Source organism: Loxodonta africana, chromosome 4 (assembly GCF_030014295.1).
Source record: "Loxodonta africana isolate mLoxAfr1 chromosome 4, mLoxAfr1.hap2, whole genome shotgun sequence".
Lineage (NCBI taxonomy): Eukaryota > Metazoa > Chordata > Mammalia > Proboscidea > Elephantidae > Loxodonta > Loxodonta africana.
The window spans coordinates 157,968,683-157,992,002 of record NC_087345.1 but is presented as its reverse complement, the minus strand read 5'-3'; positions in this window follow the sequence as shown (position 1 = coordinate 157,992,002).

The following is a 23,320-nucleotide window of genomic DNA, read 5'->3' as shown; positions in this document are numbered from 1 at the left end:
ACACCAGTGCAAATGAGAATTCAAAGAGCAGACACATTTACGGTTGAGGAATACTGAGATGAATGTGTAACTCGAGGCAAAACTTGTTTTTCTACAGCAGTAGGAATAGGAGGGAGTTGTCTCTCCAGTGGTTATCAGCATTTGCATGCCTATAAGCAAGAATGACCAGTATTTTGCATTGCTATCAGTTGTCTACAGTTTATAGAATTATAAAATAACTCCTATAGAATCAGATTCAGATAACCTGGAGGAGGTAGAGTGCTATAGACAATGAATAGCTCTCCATTGAAGGTCAAATATTTCCCTATAAGGGGAGGTGGAATAGCATAGTGCTTCGGAGTATAGATGTATTAATGTCTGCCTTCAAAACTCAATTCCACTTCCAACTGGTACAGCAACTTTGGGTTGTGATTTAATCTTTCAGTGCCTTAGTCCCCTCATCTATAAAATGGACATAATGCTTATGTTTATTCATTGCGAAGAGTAAATTATATGACACGTGTAAAGTGTTTAAAATAGTACCTCATACCTAATAACCATCCAATATATGTTGCTATTATGACCATTTTTTTCTCATCGAAAGCATTTTTTATTCATTGACATATAGTTGTTTCACGTGGGACCCTGATAATTATCATATAATTCTCTCTACGTGCTTTCTGTGTACAAAAATGATCTTCATTCTTAACTAGGAGGGCACATTGGAATTTTAACATAAAAAGATGTGATATTAGTATTAAAAACATATTCATTATATTCAATGTTTTCAAATTCAGAGCACAGAAAGGAAACGTCAAAACAGTCTTGGTTACATAGAGTAAGAAAATCTTGTTGGAGATGGGTTAAAAAGACTTAGAAACACTGCAATGTAGACAAATTCCACTCTGAGTGAACACTTCTAAGCTTGCCTCAAGCGCCCAACAATCTCACATTTATGGAGCAGGGAAATGAGATACAGATGCTCCACTTGTTCTCTTCTGCTTGTTCCCAGTCTGCTCCTATTTTATCTCTACTTTGATAAAGACTCCATTTCTTATTTAGAACCCTACTGTTTCCCATCTTGATTTGAAGATTTAATAAATCTCCATGCCAGACTTGTCCTTTTGGTAACCCTCACTTCACCTTATCCAGGCAGTCAACGTTGTCTACCCTGCAGAACTCACACTTGCGATGGGCCTACCTGTTCCCCTTAGGGCAAGATTTGGAGTGGAGGGGACAGAAATGCAAAAGGGTAAAAGTCTCTTATATCCGCGTTACTATGAATCATCCTTTAACTATAGTGATGGGCAGTGACATTGTTAAAGGTGTAGGGAAACATTTGTGCTTCAGTGAAAAAGTATGACTTGTTTAGATTACATACCTCCAAGTTATCTGATTCTGATTCTGTGGAAGCTGTTTTACAACTCTGTGGGTTGTAGGTAATGTCCCTGAGTGGCACAGATGGTTTGAGCTCAACTACTAATTGAAAGGTTGGAAGTTTGAACCTACCCAGTGGTGCTCCAGAAAAAAGGCCTGGTGATTTGCTTCCATAAAGATTACAGCCAAGAAAACCCTGTGGAGCAGTTCTGTTTTGTAACACGTGGAGTTTCCATGAATTGGAATTGACTCGATGGCAGTGGGTTTGGTTTTGGGTAAGTCAGAGGTAATTGATAGCAATGCACAGTAATTATTGTCTGAAAAGATGCAAATTATGTCTGATATGGTCGATGTTCAATTGTCTTCCCAGCCTCCTGCCTTCAAATCAGTTTTGCCTCCATTTGTACATTCATCTCAATATTCCTGATCTATTAAACATGCCTATTCTTCCTGTTCTCTTTTGAACTGCATATAACATCTGTTGAGGGTCATAATTTTACATTTTGGAAATCTATCTTTCAGCAATAAATGGGGAGAAGGAATGGATTATGGTAACTGATTTAGTAGTAGAGAGCTAGGTAATGAATCTTGGCCAAGGGTAGACAAAGAGAGATAAAAACCAAGTAAGTAGAGATAATTTTCAGAAATTTTTGCAATTAATTGGCTGGAGTATTCATGTATAAGAGTGAAGTTTTATATAGTCATTTGAAAAGCAGTTCCTGCGTTTTAAATTAAATGACATCTACCAAAACAGAGATTCATGGTTTATTGCAATTGATGTAACTACAGAAAATACCCAGCTTTCGCTTCGCAAACTCTACATGTTGATGGTGCGTTTATTAGTGTGACTTCCCCACCAGACTGTTTGCTTCAAAGCAATGGGGACACTGTCTTGTTCACTGCTGTATCTCAAAAAAAGAAAAAAAAAGCAAGTGCTGTGGTGCCAACCCTGATTCATGGCAAGCCTATGTGTGTCAGAGTAAAACCATGCTCCACAGGGCTTTCAGAGGCCAATTTTTAAGAAGTAGATCACCCGGCCTTTCTTCCAAGGTGCCTCTGGGTAGACTTGAACCACCATCCTTTCAGCTAGCTGTTGAATGCTTCGCCATTTGCACCACCCAGGAACATTGCTATATCTCCAGTACCCTCCATTATCTCTGACACATGGCATGTGCTCTATAGATATCTATTAAATGACTGAATGGAGAGGCAGGCCAGATCTGTCCCTCATCTTTGTAGGCACCAAACTTGGTTTCGTCAGTTTCTAAATAAGATTTGTGTTTGAAAAGCAGGTTGTTGTTAACCAAACTCACAAGAAGATGATTTATATACCAGAACGCACTTTCTCCTCACTTACCGACTATCTTGTTATTCAACATATCACATTTACAACAATAGTAAAAAACCGCCTATCTGACTGTTTTGTACATTAACGATGTCTGGCAGTTGATTCTTCTTCCAGTAGTAAAGGTGGCACTGCCAATCCATGTCGTGAGGTGGCAATAGAAATTTGCAAAATATCATCATCAGTAGATTGAATATTGGTAAGAGGTGAGGTTCTGGGTAATCACATGTTTGATATACTTTTTTACAATTTTATCAGAATGAGAAGTATAAGGAAACTGGTTGGTTGGTCCTACTTTCACTAGACAAAGTGGTGAAAGAAAGAGATGAGCTCGGCATCAGAGTCAAAGCTAAAGGAAATAATCAGACTTTTGGGGGATTACTGGATATTGGCTGTCTTAGTTACGTTGCTGTAACAGAAATACCACAAGTGGATGGTTTCAATAAACAGAAGTTTATTCTCTCACAGCCTAGTAGGCTAGAAGTCCAAATTCAGGGTGTCAGCTCCAGGGGAAGGCCTTTCTTCTCTGTCAGCTCTGGAAGAAGGTCCTTGTCATCAGTCTTCCCCTGGACTAGGGGCTTCTCTGCGCAGGAATCCTGGGTCCAAAGGATGCGCTCTCCTGGTGTTGCTTTCTTGGTGGTTTGAGGTCCCCATGTCTCTCTGCTCTCTTCACTCTTTTATATCTCAAAAGAGACTGGCTCAAGACACAATCCAATCCTGTAGATTGAGTCCTGCCTCATTAACCTAACTGCTGACTATTCTACCTCATTAACATCATAGAGGTAGAATTTACAACACATAGGAAAATCACATCAGATGACAAAATGGGGGACAGTCACACAATAGTGGGAATCGTGGCCTAGCCAAATTGATACACATATTTTGGGGGGACAAAATTCAATCCATGACACTGGCTCTGAACTGACACTATTTCCAGGAGACCCTTAACATCAATGCGATCCACTAGTCAGAGTGAGGGCATGTTAAGATCAGGTTATTAATGGAGTCTTAGCTCAAGTTTGTCTCACAGTGGGTCCAGTGGGTCCCTGAACCTATCCTGTAGTGATTTCCCCAGATCCAGAATGCATAATGGAATAGGTATACTCAGCAACTGACAGAACCCCCACACTGGATCCCTGGCAAATGGAGTAAGGGCTATTATGGTAGGAAAAGCCAAGTGGAAAGCCTTAGAATTGCTCTTTCCTAGGAATATAGTAAACCAAAGGCAATACTGCATTCCTGGAGGGATTGCAGAGGCTATGGCCACCGTCAAGGACTTGAAGGATGCAGGTATGGTAAGTTATACCACATCTCCATTTGACTTGCCTGTTTGGGCTGTGCAAAAAAAAAAAAAAAAGATAGATCTTGGAGAATGACAGTGGATTATTGAAAATTTAACTAAGTGATGACTCCAATTGTAGCTGCTGTTTCAGATGTGGTTTCATTGCTTGAGCAAATGAACACATCTCCTGGTACCTGGTATGGAAACCCTGGTGGCATAGTGGTTAAGAGCTGCAGCTGCTAACCAAAAGGTCAGCAGTTCAAATCCACTAGGCACTCTTTGGAAACCCTGTGGGGTGGTTTTACTCTGTCCTGTAGGGTTGCTAGGAGTCAGAGTCGACTTGACGGCAGTAGGTTTTTTGGTACCTGGTATGCAGCTGTTGACCTGGCTAATGCCTTTTTCTCCATACCTGTTTCAAAGGACCACCTGAGGTGATTTGTCTTCCGCTGGCAAGGCCAGCAATACACCTTCACTGTCTTGCCTTGGAGGTATATTAGTTTTTCAGCCTTATGCCATAATTTAATCCACAAGGAACTTGATTGCCTTTCCCTTCCAAAAGACATCACACTGGTCCATTACATTGATGACATTATGTTGATTGTACCTAGTAAGGAAGAAGTGTCAATGACTCTGGACTTATTGATAAAACATATGAGTGCTAGAGGGTGGGAAAATTAATCAGATAAAAATTCAGATGCCTTCTACCTCAGTGAAATTTTTAGGGGTCTAGCGGTATGGGACATGTTGAGATATTCCATCTAAAGTGAAGGATAAGTTATTGCATCTGTCCCTCCCCACAACTAAAAAGTAGGCACAACACCTGGTGGGTCTCTTTGGATTTTGGAGGCAAAATTCTCATTTGGGTGTGCTACTGTGGTCTGGAAACCCTGGCGGCGTAGTGGTTAAGTGCTACAGCTGTTAACCAAGAGGTTGGCAGTTCGAGTCTGCCAGGCACTCCTTGGAAACTCTACGGGGCAGTTCTACTCAGTCCTATAGAGTCGCTATGAGTTGGAATCAACTCAACAGCAATGGGTTTACTGTGGTCTATTGACTTGAAAAAGCTGCTAGTTTTGAGTAGGGCCCAAAACAAGAGAAGGCTTTGCAACAGGTTCAGGCTGCTGTGCAAGGTACTCTGCCACATGGGCCATATGATCTGGCTAATCCAGTGGTTCTTGACGTGTCAGTGGCAGATAGAGATGTTGTTTAGACTCTTTGGAAGGCCTGTATTGGAGAATCACAGTGCATTTTGGAACAAAGCCCTAACATCTTCTGCAGATAACTACTTCCCTTTTGAGAAACAGCTTTTGGCTTATTACTGGGCTTTGGTAGAGACTGAACACTTAACCGTGAGCCACCAAGTCACCAGGCAGCCTGAGCTGCCCATATGGGTGTTGTCTGACCCACAGAACCATAAAGTCAGATGTGCACAGCAGCACTCCATAGTTAAATGGAAGTAGTATATATGAGATTGGGCCCAAGCAGGACCTGAAGGCACAAGCGAGTTGCCTGAGGAAGTGGCCCAAATACCCATGCCCTCCACTCCTGTCACATTACCTTCTACCTCCCAGTCTGTACCTGTGGCTTCATAGGGAGCTCTTTATGATCAGTTGACTGAGGAAGAGAAAACTCGTGCCTGGGTTACAGATGGTTCTGTGTGCTATGCGGGCACCACTCAAAAGTGGACAGTGGCAGCACTATAGCCCCTTTCTGGGATCTCCCCGAAGGACAATTGTAAGAGGAAATCCTCCCATCAGGCAGAACTTTGAGCAGTGCGCCTGGCTGGAAGGAGAAATGACCAGATGTGCAACTGTGTACTGATTCATGGGCTGTGGCCAGTGCTTTGGCTGGATGGTCAGGGACTTGGATGGAACATAATTGGAAAATTGGAGACAAGGAGATGTGGGGAACAGGTATGTGAATAGATCTCTCTGAATGGGCCGAAGAAGTGAAGGTATTTGGGTCTGACATGAATGCTCACCAAAGGGTAACCTAAGCGGAGGAGGATTTTAATAATCAAGTGGCTAGGATGATGTGTTCTGTGAAAATCAGTCATCCTCTTTCTCCAGCTAGTCCTGTCATTGCCCAAAGGTCTCATGAAAAAGTGGCCATGGTGGCAGGGATAGAGGTTATCAATGGGCTCAGCAACATGAACTTCCCCTTGTCAAGGACGACTTGACTGCAGCCACCGCTGAGTGCCAAATCTGCCAGCAGCAGAGACCAACACTGAGTCCCCAGTATGGCACCATTGCTCGAGGTGATCAGCCAAAAACCTGGTGGTAGGGTGATTACCTTAGACCACTTCCATCATGGAAAAGGTAGCATTTTATTCTTACTGGGATAGACACTCTGAATATGAATTTGCCTTTCCTGCACTCTGTGCTTCTGCCAAAACTACCATTTATGGACTTACAGAATACCTTATCCACTGTAAAGTTATCCTACACAGCATTGCCTCAGATCAGGGAATTCACTCCACAGCAAATGAAGTGCAGCAATGGGCCCATGCTCATGGTATTCACTGGTCTTACCATGTTCCACACCATAGAACAATGGAATGGCCTTCTAAAAACCCAGTTATGGCACCAGCTAGGTGGCAGTAGCTTGCAGGGTTGGGGCAGTGTTCTCTAGAAGGCTGTATATACTCTAAACCAGCATCCAATATATGGTGCTGTTTCTCTCATAGCCAGTATTCACTAGTCCAGGAATCAAGGGGTGAAATTCAAAGTGGCACCACTCACTATTACCCCTAGTGACCTATCCCCATGACCCTATGCTCTGCAGGTCTATAGGTCTTCATTCCAAAGGGATGCATGCTCCCACCAGGAGTCCCAACACTGATTCCATTGAACTGGAAGTTAAGAATGCCACCCGGCCATGTTGGGCTCTTCATGCCTCTGGATCAGCAGCAAAGAAGGGTTACTGTATTGGGTGGCGTGACTTATCCTGATTATCAGGGGGAAATAGTATTGATGTTACATAAGTGAGGTAAAGAAGAATGTGTCTGGAATACAGGAGATCCCTTAGGGCATCTCTTAGTACCACCATGCCCTGTGACTAAAGTCGATGGAAGACAACACCAACCCAATTCTGACATGACTACTAATGGCTCAGACTCTTCAGGAATGAGGGTTTGGGTCACCCCACCAGATAAAGAGCCATGACCAGCTGAGGTGTTTTCTGAGGGCAAAGCAAATACGGAATGGGTGGTGGAAGAAGATAGTTCTAAATACCAGTTATGACCACTTGACCATGTACAGAAACAAGGACTGTAATTATGAGTATATCTTCCTTGATGTGTGCATCAAGTATTTCTTTTTTTTTTCTTGTAAAATATAAGATGTAAACAGGGATAGTGCATTTTTGATTGTACATGTGTGCAAGTATGACTTTAGAGATTATGTGTGGTTTAAGGAGATGTGTACAGGTGCCAAGTTGACAAGGTGTGGACTGAGATGTTAAGATTGTGTGTCAAATTGACTGAGCTGTGATTCTCAGTGGTTTGGCAGTTATTTAATGATGTAATCACCCCCATGATGAGATCTGCTATGAGCATTCAGTCAGGTGAAATGGCTTGTGTCCAGTATGTATGAACTTTCTGATAAAGCTTGCTGGTTTTTGCTTGCTCTGGATCCTGCATTCAGCTTGTCATCATCTGGCCTTCAATTCTTCGGATTCTAGCCAATGGCTTGCCATATTGCTTGCCAATCTTGAGATCTGTTGGCCTCTGCAGCCTGTAAGCCAGCAGGCTGCCATCTGAGCTGCTGATCTTGGGTTCATCAGTCCCTGAAGCTACATAAGTCAGCAGGAGCCTGATGCCTGACCCAAGGACTGGAGACTTCTAGCTTCCACGACTTTGTGAGCCATTTCCTTGATATAAATCTCTCTCTTTTTCTCTATGTGTGTATCTATAGGTAGGTAGGTAGACAGATATAGAGATATGTACACATTTTACTGGTTTTGCTTCTTTAGATAACCCAGCCTAAGACAACCACTAAAAGCTGAAAGAGGCAAGGAGTAGATTCTCCTATAGAGGCTACTGAAGGAGTGTGGCATTGATGACCCTTGATTTCAGGCTTCTGGACCCCAGAATTATGAGGGAATAAAATTCTGTTGTTTTAAGCTATTAGGTTTGTGGTAGTTTGTTACAGCAGCCACAGGAAATTAATATAGATGTTTTACTTGTCCAGCATTTACTTGCATTACTTTAAAGTCATGCTCACGAGGTAACATTACCTTTATGGTTTAGATATCCTTGTCAGTGCCACCAAGTACTGATGGCATTATTTTGTAAGGATCCAATCACTTGTTTCCTTTAAAGCATATTCTTTGCATGTCAGACTCAATTTTTATTATTTTGCAGTAACTGTTGTGTTCTCTAAGCTTCTTTCTACTCTATAAAATCTTGCCAGGTGGCCTTGTATAGTGATCACTTTCAATTCAAGAATGACTTCTAAGACCAATTTTTAAAAAGAAAATTGGCCACGTCAAAAATGTGAGCAGACATGCTTGTTTTTCTGTGTCACTCTCCCAATCTTACTAAAGTTTTTTTTTTTTTTTTTCTTGTCACACTGAAGTGAGGAAAATGTGCCCTTTGCCTGAAGGCTTGGTTGTGAATATCAAACAAACAAATCTATAATTAAATAATAAAAGCAACCAGATTCCATAATATAACATTTGTAAGGAATGAAAACAGAGAAATTTGTACCATTTAATGGTTTGCAAACTGTCAGTCCACCATCCATCTGTCACTTTGTCATACTGTGATGGTTTGCATGTTGTTATGATGCTGGAAGTTATGCCACTGGTATTTAAATCACCAGCAGATTTCAGCAGAGCTTTCAGACCAAGACAGACGAGGAAGAAAGGCCTGGTGATATACTTCTGCATATTAACCAGTGAAAACCCTATGGATTACAACAAAATAGCATTCTACACTGGAAGATGAGCTCCTAGGTTGGAGGGCTTTCAAAATACACAGCAGTCACAACAATGGACTTGAGCTTACCAGTGATTATGAAGATGACACAGGACCCGGTGCTGTTTTGTTCCATTGTACATGAGGTTGCCATGAGTTGGAGCTGACTCAACAGCAACTAACAGCAACAACAAACTGTCGGTAAAAGACAAGGATGGACACACGGGCAGGGGACAGACCCTGGATGGCTTTTTATGTCCAGCTAAGGAGTTTGATTATGTCCTGAGGGTGGTGGGAGTCATGGAAGGTTTTAAGTAGAGAAATGACATGATCAAATGTGCATGCTAGAGAAACAACCTTGGAGGGCACTGAGAATGGATAAAAGGGAAAAGAGGTGGATTGAGATTGCTTAGAGAAAACAGGCTGAGAAGACGAGTCCTGAAGACAGAATCCTTGGGAATACCAGCTTTAAAAGTACAGGCAGAACGAGAACCAGGTGGAACACCAACTTTATGAATTGGTCCAAGAAAGAACCTGCAAAAGGACCCTGAATGGCAGTCAGATGTAGATGAACATGGAGAGAGGGCTGTGATGGAAACCCAGTGAGGACCAGTGGTCAGTGGTTCAGATACTACCGGGAGGTAAAGAAAGAGTGCTAAACTAGCCCTTGGATTTGGTGATGTTTTTCCAGAATGGCTTTAGTGGATTTGTAGGTGAAGAAAAGACACATCAGTGGGTTGAAATTTGAGTGAAAGTAAGGCAATAGGTAGAGGAAAATAGCACAGTGACTTGTTTGCTTTTGGTTTTGAGGTGGGAAAGAATGGAGCATCAGAAGGAGACAGTGGTATGGAAAGGATAAAGATTCAGTCAAGAGAAAAGGCACGGGATGGGCCTGGATCTTAGAGGAGAAAGGATGGTAGGGCATGAGCAGGCAGATTATCTTTTTGTAAGAGGAAAGACTTCTTTCTCTGAGATGGAAAGGTAGGATAGTTTGTAGGTAAAGATTAATCCACACTGGCAGCATCGTTTTTCTCTGAAATAAAAAGCTTGATTAAATGTGAAGTTAGGAGGGCAGGGAAGGGGTGAGGACAGTAGGAGAACAGTGAAGGTATAGAATAGCTATTGAGGGAAATGGAAGAGGGAATTGCTGGGGACATGTAATAGAATTGTCAAAATGTATAAATGGTCTAGCTGAATTGGACACCATGAATTTTTCAAGGCACCAGCCCACCCACCTGCGTGATTTTCTCCAGCAGCCCTCAGGAGTCAGGTATAGGAGTGTAATCTGCCAGGGACTGTATCGCTCTATTATTGCAAGTTGGATGTGACAGGATGTCAAGGGAGCAGGGGATTGAGAGTGCCGGAAAGATGTTACAAATACTTCAGATGGGCGGACAAGCAATCTTGCACAGTGACAGGTGAGCAGCAGATTGTGATCTTACAATGGAGCAATTAAAGAGACATTGGCAGAGCAGGTAGAGCCATCTCATCTTGCTGGCCCGGAAGTCTTAAGCCCTGACTTGGTCCACCAGGTCCTACCAGGTGTCCGGTGGGATGTCAACTGCTCTTCCATGACATGTCTGTGGAGGCACTCCCAACTGTATAGTTTTGCTACTTCATATGGGGGCTGATCCTTTTCTCTGGCTCAGCTAATTTTGGTAAGAAGTTTCTCAAAGTGATTTAACCAGAAAATTGAAATAAAATATAGATTAAAAAAACAGAATTCTTTTTTTTTAAATTGCACTAATAACACCTTATTTTATTCCAATTTCAGTACAGTTTATACTTTAAAACAATTTTTTAAAATTGTACTTTAGATAAGGTTTACAGAACAAACTAGTTCCTCATTAAACAGTATACGTATTATTTTATGACATTGATTAACAACCCCACGACATGTCACCACTCTCCCTTCTCGACCCTGGGTTCCCTATTACCAACTCTCCTGTCCCCTCCAGCCTTCTAGCCCTTGACCCTGGGCTGGTGTGCCCCTTTGGTCTTGTTTTGTTTTATGGGCCTGTCTAATCTTTGGTTGAAGGGTGAACCTCTGGAGTGAGTTCATTACTGAGCTAAAAGTGTGTCTGGGGGCCATACTCTTGGGGTTTCTCAGAAAACAGAATTCTTATTTTGAGCTCCGCAAGAGCCTAGCCTGAGGGTTTTTGGCTATTAGAGTTTACCTGGCAGCTCTTTGACCCCAGTTCTTTTCTTCCCCAAGACCCAGCTTCTTAGACCATTAACTTGAGTTAGTTTTAGATGGGTCCTTCTCATTCATATTCTGGAGTTCTACTTGAATAGGAGCTCCCTGGCAGGAGGCTGTGATACACTTCACAGCTGTAGCATCCTTGGCCATCCCAACTTCTCCCTGACATCCTGTCCTTTTAGTCAGCATAGGACATTTCTGCTTGATCCTTATGATCTTTCCTTGGGTTACTAATCAGCTTCTGACTGTGTTACCATAACCTCTGTCCCACCAGCTTGTCTCTGACTCTGAGTCTTTGGAATTCCTATTTTAAATCAGTTTATCTCTGTCCTCTGAGCTATGTCTCCAAGTCAAAGAGTAAGGAGGATTCAATCTAACGTCTTCATGTGCAAGTAGGTGCCAACCTCTCGGGGTCTGACTCTCTCAACTCGGAACTGAGAAGGGTTCTTCTTTTCCTCTTTCCAGAGCTTGTAACTCCTGTGTGGTTCTCCTGATGAGTTAGACCTAAGAGACATCTAATTCTCACAAATTTACACAACAGAGAAGACTGGCTTACTCCAAATGAGCAGTTTAGCCTTCTTCCTGGTAGGGGAGGGAGGGATTCTATCTCCTTCCCCTTCTCTAAGCACTCCTGGTATCTCTTCTTTTAAACATTTGAAGCTTATGAAATTAGTGCATGTGAATATTTTAACACTATCCTAGATAGGTTTTAATGATACTAGATGGAAAGGAAGAAAGATATAAAGGCATATTGAATGAGAAGAGGACAGGAGACACACAAAGGCAAAGAGAACCAAAAGGGCTTCCCTTTCTGCTCCTTTCACAGTTAAGTGACTTCCTATAGATGGGAGACACTTCTGACCCCTCTGGTAACATCAGTTACCAAAGACGTCAGAAGGTTTGAGGAAATAATACAATAATGAGTTTAAGAGAATAAGAACACAACATTTATTTAGTGACTTCTGTATGGCAGGTGTTTTTATTCATATCCCACTTAATCACTGTAATTTTTTATTGGCAAAGATTTTAAGAAAGAAAACTGTAGGCTCAAAAGGCTTAAGTCAGAGATGTGGAGCCGCGTTCAGACTCTGGACATACTGATTGCAGAGACCTCAGTTTTTCCGTGAATTCACTCTGTCATCTCCACTTTTACCCCAGAGACGGTCTTATTGGTGCCTGCTTGTCACAATTTCACAATTCAGTATTGCAAAGCCATCGTAATTCAAAACACTGTGGGCTTGGTAATTCACTTCATTAATGGTGCTGCCTGAAGAAAATATACAGCAAATTAGAAATAAACAAATCCTTGAAAAGTATGATAATACATTCAGAAAGCACCAAAGGTGAAGTATGTAGACAGAATGAGAGAGGCAGGAAGGAACTGGGGCAGGGGAGAAATCATGTCTGGATTAAGAGGGATTTGTGATCCTGTCCGTACTCTGTAAACAGTGTTTTTGGAAAACGTTTCTGAGAAAGATTGAAGAATTAATTATGAATCCGTCTTGTTTATAGCTTTATGTTGCACCTCCCTCTCCCTTACCTCCCTCATCCAATTTATTACCAAGTCCTGACAGTCTTGCCTCTAGAGTATGTCTCATGTGCCTGTTTCCCTTCATTGTGACTGACACGAGTGGGGCACGATCTTCCCACGCACAACTGCACCCAGGTCTTCCCCCTTTCTGGACACACACAGGAGGATTGCTCTTTTCTGCCTCCCACTTTGGGGCCAGGTGGGCATATGCCTATTTCTCCCCAATGGATCATAAGTAGAAGTGACAGTATCACTTTTAAGCTAAAGCATTCAGATGCATGGGGAGACCTTCCAGGATTTTCTTCTTCTGCCATGGCAATTGTGAAAGTAAGTGTTGAGATGACAGTGCCACAAGACTGAAGCAGTCTGGGTCCCTAAACCACAGCTGCCCTAGAAAGCCACCCAGACACACAGTGGACTTTTCACAGGCAAGAAACAAACCTGGGTTTCATAAAGCATCTGAGATCTTAGTGTTTTTTTTTTTTTTTTTTTTAATTACATCATAGCCTCTTCCATCCTGTCAAGTAAAACAAGCTGCCATCATCTCTCTTCTGGAACTCTGCAGCAACCTTACTGTTATGAGTTGAATTGTGTCCCCCCAAAAATATGTGTCAATTTGGTTAGGCCATGATTCCCAGTATTGTGTGGTTGTCCTCCATTTTGTGATTGTAATTTTATGTTGAGAGGATTAGAGTGGGATTGTAACACCACCCTTACTCAGGTCACCTCCCTGATCCAAGGTAAAGGGACTTTCCCTGGGGTATGGCCTGTACCAAGTTTTATCTCTCAAGGGATAAAAAGGAAAGGGAAGCAAGCAGAGAGATGGGGTCCTCATACCACCAAGAAAGCAGCACCAGGAGCAGAGTACTTCCTTTGGACACAGTGGTATGAATTGAGGACATCATACCACCAAGAAAGCAGCACCAGGAGCAGGGCACATCCTTTGGACACAGAAACTCCTCGACCAGGGGAAGATTGAGGACAAGGACCTTCCTCTAGAGCTGACAGAGAGAGAAAGCCCTCCTCTGCAGCCAGTGCCCTGAATTTGGACTTGTAACCTACAAGACAGTGAGAAAATAAATTTCTCTTTTTAAAGCCATCCACTTGTGGTATTTCTGTTATGGCAGTACTAGATGACTAAGACAGGTACTTTCCTACTTCACTGGTATCAGTGTCAGCGTTCTCCAGAGAAACATAACCAATAACACACACACACACACACAAATAAAAAGATTTATTCTGAGGCATTGGCTCATGCAGTTCTGGGGGCTGGCAAACCTGAAATGTGTAGGGGAGGCAACAGACTGGAAGCTCAGGTGGGGTTGATGTAGCAGTTGTAGGTTTGAAGTACACAGCACAGGCTGGCAAGCTGGAAACTCAGACAGAATTTTATGCTGCAGTCTTGAGGCAGAATTTCTGCTCCTCTAGGAAACCTCAGTTTTTGCTCTTAAGCCTTCCAACTGAGTGGATGAGACCACATTATTAAGGGTGATCTCCTTGATTTAAAGTCAACTGATTGTAAATGTTGACCACATCAACAAAATACCTTCACAGAAACACCTCCATCAGTGTTTGATTAAATAACTGAGTACTATGAGTTGGAATCAGTTCAACAGCATTGGGTTTGGTTTGGTTTTGGTAGCCTAGCCAAGTTGACACATAAAACTAACCACCATATCCCCCCTGCTGTCATTTCTCTGCAAAGCAGTCATAATGAACTTTTAAAAACTTCAATCGGATCACATCACTGTCCTGTCCAAAACCTTCCGCTGCCCCCTCTTGTTATTAGGATAGACTCCAAAATTTTTAATTTGGGTTACTAGGCCTCTATGCTGTGGTAAACTCCAAGCACTATTTGGCCCTGAAGCTTTTGCCCCACAGGCCTTCTTTCCATTCCCCAAACATTCCAGACTGCTCCTTGTTCTGGAACTTCTGCACACACTTTCTATTCTGCCTGGAATCCCTCCTCCCCTTCCCAGAGTTCACCTAGCTAACTAGTATCACTCAGTATAAATAGGTCTCCCTGTTACCCTTCCCATTGCACCCACTGATTGTTCTTAATAATGCCTGATCACCATTCATAATCGTACATCACCATCTCCTAGGCATCCTGTGCCTGGCTCCATCCCATAAGAGGTTCTCAATAAATACCTTCAGAATGATTAAATAAATGTGTTAACATGTTGTACCATGTCTTAGTTTCCCATTGCTGCTGTAACAGAGCTACCATAAGTGAGTGGCTTTAAAGAACAGAAACTTATTTTCTCACAATTCCAGAGGCTAAAAGTCCAAGTCAGGGTCTCAGCTGTGTCAGTTCCTTTCTTGTTGGTAGCCCCAGGCATTCCCTCATTCCTTGGCTTATAGACAGTCCTCACATGGCATCTGCCTTGCCCCGTGTGTGTGTCTCTGTGTCAGTTCTTTTTATAACTCAGAAGTGATTAGATTTAGAACCCACCCTACTGGGGTATGATCTATTTAACATAACAAAGAAAACCCTATTTCCAAACAGAATTACATCTAAAGGTACAGGAATTAGGATTCCAATGCATACTTTGGGGGAACACAATTTAATTCATAACATACAGAGATATATAGTAAGTCAGAGTTGTAAGTTGTATGTGTTATTTTTGAAGTGTAAGGAAAAAAAAGATAATTGAACACTAACTGTATAAGCATGATGCCAAGTACTTTGCATTGTTTTACATAATGTGGCATTAACTTTATGAGGTAAGCACTATTATCCTCACTTTAGAGATATGGAAACTGATGGAAAACTGATGCATGGAGCAGTTAAATAACATGCTATGTCCATCACCATCACTTATCTGTCAGCTTGTCGTACTGGGGTGGATTCTGTTTTGCTGTGATGCTGGAAGCTATGCCACCAGTCTTTCAAATACTACCAGGGCCACCCTTGGTGGACAGTTTTAGTGGAGCTTCCAGACTAAGACAGACTACGAAGAGGGACCTAATAATCTACTTAAAAAAAAATCAGCTGGTGAAAACCTTATGAATATGAATGAATAGCAGTGGAACATTGCAGATGTGCTGCAATAGACCCCTTTAAAGTGTTAAAAAGCAAGAAATGTCACTTTGAGGACTAAGGTGCACCTGACCTAAGCCATGGTATTCTCAATTACTTCATATGCATGCGAAAGCTGGACAATGAATAAGGTTAAAACTGAAGAAGAATTGATGCCTTTGAATTATGGTATTGGTGAAGAATATTGAATATAACATGGGCCGCCAGAAGAATGAACAAATCTGTCTTGGAAGAAGTACAGCCAGAATGCTCCTTATAGAAACGAGGATGGCGAGACTTCGTCTCATGTTATCAGGAGGGACCAGTCCCTGCAGAAGGAGATCATACTTGGTAAAGTAGAGGGTCAGTGAAAAAGAGGAAGATCCTCAACAAGATGGATCGACACAGTGACTGCAACAATGGACTCAAATATAGCGATGATTGTGAGGATGGCATAGGACCAGGCAGTGTTTTGTTCTGTTGTTCATGGGGTTGCTATGAATTGGAACTGACTCGACAGCACCTGAGACCACCAACATGTCCACGAGGCTCATTAGGCAGTCAAACTCCATAACCTGTGTTTTAACCATACTTTTTGATCTGGTTTAGTTCCAACTCCAATTTTGCAAGTTTATTTAAAAAAATAGTAACACACCCTTATATCACAGCTATTGTAACAATCAAGTAGCCACCTTGTGCCCTTTATACAGAGACTGTACATACCTGCATGCTTCCTACCAGAGATAACATCTTTTCAAAATCAAGGCTAAGTCCCTGGATGGTACAACCAGTTAACTCGGTTGGCTGCTAACCAAAAGGTTGGAGGTTTGAGCCCACTTAGATGTACCTTGGAAGAAGGTCCTGGTTATCTACTTCTGAAAAATCGGCCATTGAAAACCCTGTGGAGCACAGTTCTACTGTGACACACGTAGGGTCGCCATGAGTCAGAGTTGATTCAACAGCAATTTTAATTATATACACAATGATTAAAATTATTTAATAGCTTGTTCCTTGTAAATGTTGTTGCTAGGTATGGTTGAGTCAGTTTTGGCTCATGATGACCCTGTTTTTAAGTTGCAGAATAGGACTGGACCGTAGGGTTTTCTAGGCTGTAATCTTTACAGGAAATTTACAGGAACGGATCACCAGGTCTCTCTCCCACAGAGCCACTGCGTGGGTCCAGACCACCACCTTTTGGTTTGCAGCTGAGCGTTCAAATGTTGTGCCAACAGAGCTCCTTTCCCTGTAAGTACTAACCTCAAAATATGACAACCTGAAAATATAAAGTCTTGAATATAAATTTCTTTTTTGTTTGACTCTATAGTGTAAGCTTTTTTTTTTTTTTTTTAATTTAGTCCCCTCAGAGGTGAAAATACCAATTTCCTTTGCCATAGAGAAATCCAATAATGGAACGAAAATCAATTTCATTTGGGCACCCTTTATCAATTAAATCTGATTTTTGTTAACAATATTTTATAAGCTCTCCTTTTAAATCAATCTTTTTTATCTTTCACAAAACAGCACGTATCTGAATGAGAAGTCACTCCAACTGATAGAAAAATGCAAAAATCTGCAAGATGGCGTTGAGTCTTTATCTAAGAAAATGAAAGGGTAAGTTCTGCTCTTCATATTTAATTTAATTTAAAAATAACTGTTTTGTATTCGAAATGTTTCATAGCATCTTTGGAATCATTTCGCAAATATGACAGAGTTCATTCACACGCTTGATAGTTGAGCTCTGAGAAGTGTCTGTGGGTGAGGAGGGGGCTGAACAGTGCAGGCCAGAGTCAGACCCTGGCAACTGGACTCAGTTTATCTGTCCCTGGACACACATTTACTGAAAGCATCATGTAGATTTACTGGCTAAGCTTTTATGGGCCATCAAGGCTTTTGAGGATCTGATAAGCATTCTGAACCCTATCCTAGGAAAAATGCATACTTGCACAAAATTTTACTTACAGTTTTGGAAGGTTAACGAATTCCTCTCCAGTCCCAGCTGTGGTATGTCCCCAACTTGCCAACCTCTGCTTATAGAGAGTTTACCACACCATAATCTTCAAACAGGGGAAAAAGCGCTAAACTTCCTCCATGGAAGAGCCACTGGTGGCTTGAGATTCTGATGTGGGAGGCACTGCTTTAATTGTACCTATACCAGAGTCTAATAGCTCTGGTGGAAACCCTGGTGGCATAGTAGTTAAGTACTACGGCTGCTAACCAAAGGGTCGGCAGTTCAAATCCGCCAGGCGCTCCTTGGAAACTCTATGGGGCAGTTCTGCTCTGTCCTATAGGGTCGCTATGAGTGGGAATCGACTCGACGGCACTGAGTTTGGTTTTCTGGTTTTTAACAGCTCTCGTGGTGGTTCAGTGTTAGAATTCTCACCTTCCATACAGAAGACCTGGGTTCGATTCCTGGCCAATGCACTTCATTCACAGCCACCACCCATCTGTCACTGAAGGCTTGCATGTTGCTGTGATGCTAAACAGGTTTTAGTTGATCTTCCTTACTAAGATGGTCTAGGAAGAAAGGTCTGGTGATCTACTTCCAAAAATTAGCTAGTGAAAACCCTACGGGTCACAACAGTTCGATCCACAACCAATCATGGAGATGAGGCAGAACTGGGTCCATTTTGTCCCGTTGTGCATGGGGTCACCACAAGTCAGGTGTATGCGGGAAGGCGGAACCGTGGGGTCATGCCTGCTGGCTCCCTCAAAGGGAGTAACCTGAGTTTCATTTGCTGTATATTGCCTGACAGAGTTTGAAGACTGGCCAGGATAAGAGGTGCAGCTGATTTCCTTATGGCCATCCCTTGCAAGGAAGACTCACTAACCTTCCCTCATCTATATTTTTCTCTTCCTAATTCTCTCTCTCTCTCACACACATACACGTGCACACATGCATACACACCTCTTCCTCTTTTAATTTTAAAAATAATGTTTGTGAGAGGATGGAGTCAAGCAGCTGCCTACAATCCATTCACCCCCTTCACTGGGGGAGCAGGAGGATGACCCCAGGGAAAAAGAAACAAAAGGAGGTAACTGGTCTAATCTCTTGCTCAGTTGGACTAAATAGACTAAGGATATTAGCTCTGAGGAAAAGACCTTATCTATTGAATGTCCCTAGCAGGATGATCCCTGGCTAAGGTATTACTTACAGTAAATGGAACTCAGGATCCATGAGGAAGGTCTCCCTGGAGAATGGTACATAGGTTGTCCAATTCTCTAGGTATAAAAGGGAGATGTTTCATAATTTAAACACTCTCGCTATGCGAGGAACCCCATGGACCTCACGTGAGACCTCACCTATTATTCTGGGCCGGAGGTGTACGTCTGACACAGAAGGAAGGATGGGAGCTACCCTTGATGTTCCCGGCTTCTCTCTGCTTTGTCTGAGCCTCTTGATTACCCGAGTCCTTGAAATTACTAGAATCTCCCTTTTGAGTAAGTCTGATTTCACCATCCAATTTTGTATGTTAGCTCTGTTTATTACAAAAGGATGGCCCTATTAATTTTCTTTTACTGAAATATCAACTGATGGACAGAATAATAGTGTGTTGGAAGTGAAAGGGAATCTGAAAGGGTATCTAGTTTGGTATCCTATGCAGTGTTTAAATTCCCCGATGAGATTCCTGTCAGGGGGTCATGCAGCTTTCTCTATCTATGCAAACTCAGGTATTCGGTATTTCTTTGTCCCTCACTTTCTTAAGTAGCAGCCATAATTGTTAGTTCTTCTTTATTGTGTTTCAAAATCCCTCTCCTTTCACTTCCACTCCTAATCTCTTTTATAAATCCCTTTTATGAAGATAACAATCATATTCCCCTGGCTAAATATTCTAACTGTCCGATCTTTCATATTATGTAAACTGTCAATTTTCCATGTCATTTTAGAAATATTTTGAAAATATTCCACATTTTCAACATGTCTCTTAATATATGGCACTTAGAATGGAACAAAATACTGAAAGTAAAAACTGGCCTACAGAGTAAATTAATTGCTTTCCTCCGGGACATTCACTGGTATAAAATTTGAGAGTCTGTGCTGTCGCAGCTTTGGTGTCCTCATTTGTTAAATCGGGACTGTAACATGTATTAACTCAACAAGCAATGATTGGATGGCTGCTACTGTGTTCTACTATGTTCTGTGCTACTGGCTGTGACTTTAAAGAATGAGGAGAGGCCACCTAGAAAGAGAGTAAGAAGAGCATACTGGGTCTTCTAAGTCACAGCAAGCAGTTTGGATTTTATTCTAAGTGCAGTGAGGAGTCAGTGTAAAGTTTTAACTGGCAGTGTGCCATGATCTGAGACAGGTTCTAAAAGGATCACTCTCATGTCTGTGCAGAGAATGGATTGGAGAGGATGGGAATAGATGGGAAGTGGAGATTTCACTTAGGAGACCACTGTGGTGCCAGGCAAGAGGTGATGGTGTTAGTCATACCATCTTCCGGTCCACCTTGCTCTGATTGTTTGTGTGGACAGTATTAGAAGTTTTGTCAAATGGTTACTGAAATCTGGATGTATGATGTCTGATGCATTGCCATTGTTATTTTTTATATTTTTTACTTTTGGTTCTCTTGGGAGAACATAAGGTTAGCCTCCAGTGACTGGTTTTGGGTGATCCATCACTGGTTCCCAGTGGTTGCTGTTTCATTTTCTGAGAACCTTAGCGACTGTATTTGGCAAGAAACCTTCAAGTCTGTGTTTTATGTTTAGTTTTCAACAATTAGATGTTTTTCTTGTGTTTGTACGCTTTCAGTAGGGCCCTATCTTAGTTCCCTAAGGCTGCCATAATAAAATACTACAAAATGAGTGGCTTTAAAGAACAGAAATTTATTGCCTTACAGTTCTGGAGGCTGGAAGTCAGAATTCAGAGTGTCAGAAAGGCCAGCTCTCTATCAACTGTAGGGGAAGAGCCTTCCTTGACTCTTTGAGCTTCTGCTACCTCCGGATGTTTCTTGGCATTTCTTGGCTTGTAGTTGTATCTTCACAAGGTGTCTTCTTCCTGTGTGTGACTCTGTCTGTACATGTCTTTCTTGCCCTTTATAAGACACCACTCAGAAGGGTTTAGGATTAGGACCTACTATACTCTGATATGACCTCGTTAACTTAACTGATAACAGAAGAAAAACCCTGTTTCCTAACAAGGTCACATTTACAAGTACAGAGGTTAGAATTTCAACATATCATTTGGGGGGACACAATTTAATCCACAGTAGGCCTCCGCTAGATAGGTACTTAAGATCACCAGGCCATCCTTTATCTCTGCCTCTTTCTTTTGGGAAGCTTATGAGAAGAGAATGAAAAAAGCAAAGATTAAACTATAGCGATGCTTTCAGGAAACATAAAGGCTGGTAGACGAAAGTGTTGAAACCAGGGGACAACTCCTGCAAGACTCAGGGGCCCCATCACCAGGATAAACTGACTGAGAAGTTCTATGATGTACCACATTTTCTGCGACCTACAGCAGTGGCCTTAACTTTTTAGGTATGACTCCTCCAAGTCATTTGTAGTATTTGTGTACCTGTCAGAGATTTCAGGCCCTGCATCCACATGCAAGAATTCCCAAAGCTAAACTAGGAAGCCCCTAAGCTTACTAGAGAAATGCATCATGGTGCTGTGTATCCTCTGTTTGCTCCACCTGACCCACTTCCTATCCCTCACTGTAGTTTAGTCTTTGGCTTTGTATGCCCCAGGAGGCTGAGCTACATGGGCTTTATCAACAGGCCCCTTTGTACTTGGCTTCCTTTGGATTTGACCAAGAAAGAGAGGAAAGAGAATGAGTTTGGGGTATTTAATCTCCCAATTCCCCCTAAGTTTGCAGCAATTTAGTTACATCCTATCACCTGAGGCATCACTGACCGAAGGCCCTGGCTTTTCTTAGGTCTCTTTCTCTCTCTCTCCACCTCTCTGTTTCTCTCTCCCTATCCCCGCCTCTCTCTTCTCTCTCCATTCCCTTTAGTGGACCCTCAGCCTAGGGATATTATTGTTGCTGCCAGCTGCTGTTGAGTCAGCCCCGATTCATGAAGAACTCATGCAAAACAGGATCAGAACATTGTGATCCATAGGACTTTCATTGGCTGATTTTTTGGAAGTGGATCTCCAGACCTTTCTTCCTAATCTGTGTTAGTTTGGAAGCTCCATTGAAACCTATTCAGTATTATAGTGACATGTAAACCTTCACTGACAGACAGGTCATGACTGCACATGAGATATATTGGCTGGGAATTGAACTCGCGTCTCCCACATGGAGGGCAAGAATTCTACCACTGAACCACCACTATTCCCCAGCCCAGAGATAAACTGCTATTATCCCCAGTAGTCATCAGTCGAAATCAACTGGACAGCAGTGGGTTTTGGTTTTTTGGTAGTACTGCACTTGAATTTCTCTATGTTCTGCCAGATTTTTGGGAATAGTCCCTTAAACTCTCTTCAAAGGACCCTAGCTCGCTACAGATTGGCTAGAATTAACAGTTTGGAAAATGCTTCTTTTCATACACAATAAATTCCTTGAATTGCAGGACGGACTTAGAGTAGCCCATGAATTAGAGATGGACTGTATATCTGGTTTCATCATGCTGGTGCCGTTGTTTGGTTTGTTATTTGTTGAGTGTGCTGGTGCTGGACTTTTTGTGAAGCTTTTCCTGAGGGTCTCTAAATCCAAACCTCTTGCAGTACCCTTCATATCAGACATTTGGCACAATGATGCAAAAAAAAGTAGAACTTGAAAAAAATCAGTCCTTTCTCTACTGTACCCTGTGAAAACTGGTTGTACTCCTTGCTTGGTGTGTTAGTTCCTGGAGCAGCTGTAACAAAGTACCACAAGCTAGGTGACTTAAAACAACATAAATTTGTTCTCCTACAGTTCTGCAGACTAGAAGTCTGAAATCAAGGTGTCAATAGAACCACACTCTCTATGAAGGCTTTAAGGGAAGAATCCTTCCTTGTCTCTTCCAGCTTCTGGTGGTCCCAGGAGTTCCTTGGTTTGTGGCAGCATAACTCCAACCTCTGCCTCCTTCTTCACATGGCCATCTTCCCTGTGGGTCGGTCTGTGTCTGTGTCACTTCTCTTTTTATAAGGACACAAAACAGATTAGGACCCTGTCATGGATTTAATTGTGCCCCCCCCCAAAAATATGTGTCATCTTAGTTAGTCCATCATTCCCAGTATTGTGTGAATGTCTACTATTTTGTCATCTGATGTTATTTTCCTATGTGTTGTAAAACCTACCTCTCTGATGTTGATGAGGTAGGATTAGCGGCAGTTATGTTAATGAGGCAGGATTCAATCTACAAGATTAGGTTGTGTTTTAAGTAAATCTCTTTTGAGATATAAAAGGGAGAAGTGAGCAGAGAGACAGAGAGACCTCATACCACCAAAAAACAAAAGCCAGGAGAATATCGTGTCCTTTGGACCTGGGGTCCGTGCTCAGAGAAGCTCCTTGACCTGGGAAGATTGATGACAAGGACCTTCCCTGAGAGCCAACAGAGACAGAAAGCCTTCCAAGGGAGCTGGCACTCTGAATTTAGACTTCTAGTCTCCTAGACTGTGAGAGAATAAATTTCTCTTTGTTAAAGCCATCTGCTTGTGGTATTTCTGTTATAGCAGCACTAGATAATTAAGACAGATCCACCCTACTCCAGCATGACTCATGTTAACTAATCACATCTACAAAGAC